At 36.0% G+C, this 7,351-nt stretch overlaps 1 non-coding gene across 1 annotated transcript; it reads left to right on the top strand.

Moving 5' to 3' along the window:
* The first annotated feature begins 5,114 nt into the window (after positions 1 to 5,114).
* Positions 5,115 to 5,216, top strand: LOC118929016 (U6 spliceosomal RNA). Its single transcript, XR_005031442.1, has one exon. It is a non-coding gene; the product is annotated as a U6 spliceosomal RNA (small nuclear RNA).
* Positions 5,217 to 7,351: the final 2,135 nt, after the last annotated feature.

Below are 7,351 nucleotides of genomic sequence, written 5' to 3'. Positions count from 1 at the left end.
TGACGGTGGGGTCAAAAGAACAAGCTAATGTGGCAAAGGTACACAGGGCTTGGTTTTGCAAGGTCTTTGGCTTAGTGTGGTGGTTCCAAATCAAGGTCGATTTTTTCCTCTAGGAGATATTTGGCAGTATCTTGGGGACACTTTTGATGGTCATGTCTGGGGAGTTAGAGCGCTACACTTTAGCATCTAGTGGGTAGAGGCCAGTCATAATTGTTGAACATTTCTGTTGAGTGCACAGGACAGCCCTTCACAATAAAGAATTATCCAGCCCAAAGTGCCAGGGTTGGGGCACTCTGGCCTAATAGTGTTTATACCATCTTGTTCCCAACTCCCTCTTTAACTTAAGGTCCCTGGTTGTAATGAAGAACTCATCTTTGAATATGTGCTTTTAATTATAAATATGGCATTTTTAGAGAAAGGATGATATAAGAGAGGGAGACAAGTATTAGCTGTTTTTCACTGTAGAAATTTACATTTGGAGGCTATAAAGCAAAGAATGCATTTGCTAGAAAAGGGATTTAAGAAAAATGGCCAAATTTTTATGGAGCCTGTGAGTTGCCACTAGGGTGAAAAGCTAATGAGTCAGAAATCATTCACAAGGTTTAGAAGCTAAAACCCGAAAACAGAGGAAGGCTTGACATAGTTGAAAGCAAACTGTAATTATGATACACTGTTGTACAATGTGCATGTCATACAATTTACTTAATAACTTTCATCCAAGGATCTCAAACCCTTTGTTTAAAAACTTCAGATGTCATGAAGAAATCCTCTTGTCTTTCTTCTTTTGGCCCATCACATTGTACCGAAGCTGCAGTTTCAAGCTTTCTCTGGGTAACCTAAAAATATTTGCTGTATACCATGTGATTGTGGCTAACAGAAGGTGTAAGAGGCTGGAGGTTTGCTAACAGTCAGCTTCTCTTTGCTTTGACCTTTGTGGTTCTGTAGTTCTCTGATGAAAAGCTTGCATAGTCGTTTTAGTAATGACATTTAAAATGTTGCTTGTCAGGACGTGCTTAGTGGACTTTGCCTCGTCATTTTGAATAGGGAGAGGTGGGGACCAATGTGATCACAATATAAGTCATTTGGTCCTGGTTTGTAAATAAAGTCTGCAACCTTCAGTCATTGAGATAAAGAGAACTGATCTAGAAAGTGCAAGCAGTTTGATATAGATATGGTATACTGTGTTAAATTTATAAACATCTATCTACCATGTAGCAATTTTTTTTAAAAAAAGAAACTGTAATTGCCAACATAATTTATGATTATAATGGAGAATTAGGAACTGCGCAGAGAGGAGGTAAGAAGAAAATGGAAATAGTCCACAATAGTCCATGATCTTGGTGCTCATAGATAAGCATGTTTTAATACTCTTCATAATGCACAGCTTAAAAAGAAAGATTTTTAATTTTATAAGTAAATTTCTGTATCTATTTCTTTACCAAGCTACAAAAACCATTCTGAGATACACTGTCTGAATAAATGGCACAGAAAAATCTTTATGCACTGACTTGTCTTTCTGTTAATTTGAAAGAAAAGAATAAATATGGTCTCCACATCATCTTGAAGATGTTAATAATTTCAATATAGTCAATGATCTTTTCCATTTTCCTAGTTTGAGTGAAACATAAACGCTCTAAAGGAAATATTTATATTTATAGGACTTACTTCTTAAAATTAATTCAAAGACTTCATTAAAGTACCTATTAATCTTAGAAGTACCTCTCTGCCTCTGATTTAAATAAAAAACATTTCCTTCTCATCCATTGTTTAATATATCCCGTAAGACAAAAGAAGGTATAAGGTATAAAGTGAAAAATCCCTGTAACTGTTCCGTGAGATGACTACTGTTAACAGAGTTAACTAACCACCATTCACAATATATATATATACACTTCATCAGACTTTTTCTTGCAATACTTATTACAGGGTAGACATAGTGATAATCATTTCTAATCCACCTGTGTGGGATCACACTGCACAGACACTTAAATTGCACAGACTCTTTTGCCCCACATATTTTCACTTAGTATCTCTTGAACGTCATTTCATCTCCTTGCACAGAAAGTTCCTGCACTCTTTGTAATGGATGCACTGTTTTACCTATTCCAGACTGACAACAATTTTCACTTTTTGCTGCAATGAACATTCTTGTACATATCTTTGTTGCCCTTCTTAAGGAGTTTGATCCCACCCTTCCCTGGGACAAATCTAACCTCCTGAAACTGTAAGAATGTTATCTTTATCTTTTTAAATTAATAAAAACGACATGAAAGCGCCCTATGGTACACAAGCCCTGTCAGTTCTCCCAAATCCCTCCACCTCTCGGCGTCCGCACGAACACACTCCTCCCACAAGCCACATGCAACCACCTCTGGCTTTGCTTACAGCAGTGACCTCCTAACATCGGCTCTTTGCCGTGTTATGATCTTTTAATATGGAATCTATAATATAATTTTCCTGCTAAGAACATTTTAAGTGCTTCCCGCAACCTTCAGAGTAAAAGTCAAATCCCTTCCCTGCCATGGTCCTCCAGGCCCCGTGGAGGCAGGCTTCACTATTCTACACCACTTCTTCTCATAGTGGCTCATCACATTACCTTGCACTTGGGCCATACCAGCTGCCTTTCTATTCTGGGGACCTGTGTTAGCAGTCAGCAAGCTGCAGACCCAGGAGAGGTGATGATACAATTCCATCCTGAGCCTGAAGGCCTGAGAATCAAGAGAGCCGATGGTGTAAATTCCAGCTTGAGTCAGTCTGAAAGCGGAGAAAGACCAAGGTCCCAGCCCTAAGACAGGCAGAGAGAGTAAATTCTCTCTTATTCAGCCTTTTGGTTCTGTTCAGGCCTTTAGCAGATTGGATGAGTCCCACGCACATGGTGGGGGGCTATGTACTTTAAGTACTCGACCGATTTGAATGTTAATCTCATGCAGAAACATTTTCACAGATGCCCCAGAATAATGTTTAACCAAATATCTGGGCACCCTGTGGGCCAGTCAACCTGACACATGAAATTCACCACCACAGGACAATTTCCTGCCTCCAGGCCATTCTATAATCTGAAAGGTTTTTCATACAACTGGCTTGTTCTCTTTCTCCAGTTCTCAGTTTAAATGTTAACACCTCTAACTGACTTTTCCAAACCACACTCTCAGATAGCCTCCCCCAGAATCACAGCATTCTCTCAGAACATAGTACCATTTATAACACATCCTCCCAATAGGTAACTTTTCATTAGCTGTTTGCTTGTTTTTAATCTCTCTGTCCTACTAGAATATAAATTATATTAGGGCAGGGACCTGATATGCCTTGTGCTTTATTGGTATCCACCAAAAACATATGTGCAGTAAATGAACAGCATTATTTTGACATCAGTTGGGTACCTTAATAATGTTAGGTTTAAAAAGTCTGTATAGATAAATATTCCTTACAGAAAAAATGCCAAATAATAGATGTAGATAAGCCCCCTTCCAAGAGGAGCTTAATCTCCCCCTCTTGCAGGTAGACTAGACAGTGACTTGCTTTCAAAAAACAGAAGGTGGAAAGGGAGGAATAGTAATTTATGGAGAAACCTGGCAGTCACTACCTTAACCAAGTGATCATATGGATACCAACCACCTCTGTTATGATGTATTCAGAAAGGCAGAGCATCTCTTCTGTGGAATTCTTGCCCCAAATGCATAACCTCAATGGAAGAATAAGAAAACCTCAGACAAACCCGAAGTGAGAGGCATTTTACAAAACAGTTAACCACTATTTATCAAAAGCGAAAAGGTCGTGAAAGACAAGGTAAAAGGAACTATCACAGGTTGAAAGAGACTTAAGAAACATGACAACTAAATGCAATGTCCAGAACAGGCAGAGGATATTAATGGAAAACCTGGTGGAATCCAAATAAAAATCTTAAGCTTATAGGCATGTATCAATGTTGGGTTCTTAATTTTAACCAAATGACCATGGTAACGTAAAATGTTTACAACAGGAGAACATGGTGAGGGGTATGTAGGAGCTCTCCTTACTTATTTTTGCAAATTTCCTGTAAACATCAGTTTATACCAAAATAAAAAGTTTATTTAAAAAAATAGGTAATCATGAACCAGAATCTAAATAAACCTCAATATTTTTTCAAATCTTTACAAATAAAAGCACAAAAACTGGAAAAAAAAAGAAAGTCCTCTACACTCATCACACACACACACACACACACACACACACACACACACACACACACACACAAAGGTAACTGTGAGGTAATGGCTGTGTTAATTAACTAGATAGTGGTAATCATTTCACGATCTATACATATATTAAATTATTACATTGTATACTCTAAATATATACAATTCTTATCTGCAAATATACCTCAATAAAGCTGTATGGAAACACTTCTGTGTTGCTGCCAGTCAGAAATGAAATGAAAATTCTGTCCTTTATTAGTTAACATATATATATGTATGTTGATATAAATATACACGTATATATATTGATAACTATCCTTAGAGTTACGTTTACAAAACTTTCAAACCTAGGCACCAACTGCTAATTTCCATTTCTGCGCCTAAGATACTATATTTGCAGTTAATACCATTGAGGGTTTATAACTGATGGATTTTTTTTAATATACTGTCACCAAACAGAGAATTACTGCTGTTAAGATAATCATTCCTTATAAAAGGGTTTCTATGTGAGATGATTCTTGTCTGTAAGTTTCAGTTTATTTTTCATTTGAATAAAAGCCAGAAAGATTATTAAGAAGTCAATGGGAATGAGTACCTGAAGCCAGAATTGCTGAATATCCAATCCATTTGAGGTGTTAGAAATGGAGTATTACCAACAGATTCAGTTTGTTCTCTTCATTGTCACTCAGACAGTTATATTCATCCAGAAAATGGCATCTGCTACATTCACTTGTATAATGACAAATTAATAAATAACCCATTGTAGAAAATATCCTGGTTTGGGGTTTACACAGAATTACCCAAGAAACCCATACCCATTTAAGACATTTTTTTAAACTGTATTTTACTTTTACCTCCATAGAGTTATAGACAAAAGTCATGAAAGACGAAAATGAGGAGCTGCCACAGACTGGAGGAGGCTGAGACAATGTAACAGATGCTTGCTTTGGCAGGACATTTAGTAAAGTAGGAATGATACAGAGATTAGCGTGGCCCCTGCACAAGGATGACAAGCAAATTTGTGAAACATTCTATATTTTTAAAAAAATGTTAACAAATAAATGAAAGGTAGGATCCTGGATCAGATTCTGGGACAGAAAAAGAAACTTGAGGAAAAACTGTCAAAGTTTGAATAAGCTTTGTAGTTGAGTTAATAGTTTTGTTCCAGTGTTTATCTCCTGCTATTAATAATTAATTATGGTTATATAAATTATATTATGGTTATATAAATTGTTAGTATTAGAAACACTGGGTAAAGGGTAGAGAACAACTTTCAGGGCTATTTTTCAACTTTTGTAAATCAATACAATTATTTCAAAATAAAGAGTTTTTTAAATATTGCATTGGAAAATTTCTCAGGAATTTGTTACTTCAGAGAGAGAGATAATATTTCTCAATATTTCCAAGACAGCCCACTTACCCTCCAGTTTTGAAACACCATTGTTTTGTCAGTTGAGCAGCAGATAAAGTGCAGTTGTTGCCTTGTGCTTTAGGAATATTTTGCACAGAAATATATATCTTAAGTTACTAAAATTATAGTTTGTACAGCGAAATATTTGTACTTTGAATGACCCATTGGAAGTGAGACCAATTGAGAGAAAGTTTCACCCTTTTCATCTTATATTTATGCCAGTATTTGCTCATTGAGTGAACTGTTTGGACTAAACAGCCTAGATAATTTAAAATTGGGAACTTTATATTTTCCTCTTTTCATTTTTTTTTTCTTTCTCATCAAATGCATATAGTTGAATTTGAATAAGTACAATGTGGGGGTCATGTGCTATCACTGTAATCCAATGGAGGAAGTAAATATGCAGGAACTTTGATAAATGGGTGATGGGGGAATTCATTCTTTGAGATTACCTTATGTGTTAGTCATTAAAAGGAGATCCTTTCAACAGTTCAGCAATTATACCGTGTTTTATAATTACCATTCAGTAACCACCTACCAAATGCTTGTCCATTCATCTATCTCTAGTCCACTACATAAGTCAGCAAGGAATGCCTATTTTACAGAGGAGGAAATGGAGGCTCTGAAAAGGTAAGTCACCAGCCCATCTAAACTTCAAAACTCAGACTAGGCTGTTCCCAAATGTCTAACTATTTATATTGGTTGACCTGCCCTGCAACAAGTTATTCTTAGTGAATTGTGTCATAGTGAGATTTCAGTATACAAGTCTTTTGATACATTTGAAATATCCTGTCAATTTTAAGAGGATATGTGATATTTCATTTGAAAATGGTCATATATAATTACATTTTCTTCAAAATACAGAAATATATCAGAAAATCCAAGTCTGCTAGTCATTAAGTTACTAATTTCTGTTTATATCATAATGTATTAAGTGAATAAATTACATATTTAATAAGTACATTAACATGACCCTAGAGTTCCTTTTAATAATGTATTTTATTACAGTATATCAAGTGTGTTTTTTAAAAGCCAATAAAAATATCAGTGTTCTAAAAGAAGTACCTCAATGTTTACCTTAAAAAGTCTACATCTTTCTCCCTTTATTTACCATTCAGAACTGTAGTGAAAAATTTATGGGTAATCTTGGTGCAAAGTTACCCTTTTAAAGCAGAGATAAACAACCAGCCTTATTCTGATCTCACTGAGAGTTCCTGCTAAAACATTTCACTGTGGTCTTTGGATATGGGAAATATTACTCAAATGAGCTTTTATCCTAGAATGCAGATGCTACATTATTGGACTGGTAGGCAAAGATCATTTGCTTGTTAAAGAGGGAAATAAAACTTTGTGGTAATTGTTGCTCTCACCTTACAATGAAAAGGGACATAATTAGATACTACACTTCAGCACCCTGTTATAAGATACAGGTTTAAACCTATCCCTTACATCCTGAAAACAAGTTTCATTCCCTGTGCCTCCACAGCCACTCTCCGTGAAGGTGAAATGCATTAAAGGGGCTCAGAGGGGTCCTCTTTGCCTGAGCACATAGAATGCCAATGCTCCATACCTGAGTTTTCAAACTACACTGTCACTTAGATGATCATTGTTTCCTAAACTTTCCTGATCACAAGAATCACCTAGGTACTGGTTTAAAATATGTTTTCCTACGCAAATCATGTAGAAATTCTAATTTAATAGATTGGGGTGGGGCTAGAGGATCTGAATTTTTAGACAAATGTCACAGGTGATCAGGCTGCCTAAT

The sequence above is a fragment of the Manis pentadactyla genome, chromosome 6, assembly GCF_030020395.1.
Source record: "Manis pentadactyla isolate mManPen7 chromosome 6, mManPen7.hap1, whole genome shotgun sequence".
Taxonomy (NCBI): Eukaryota; Metazoa; Chordata; class Mammalia; order Pholidota; family Manidae; genus Manis; species Manis pentadactyla.
The sequence above is the reverse complement of the archived record's forward strand: the minus strand, read 5'-3'. Positions and strand labels throughout refer to the sequence as shown.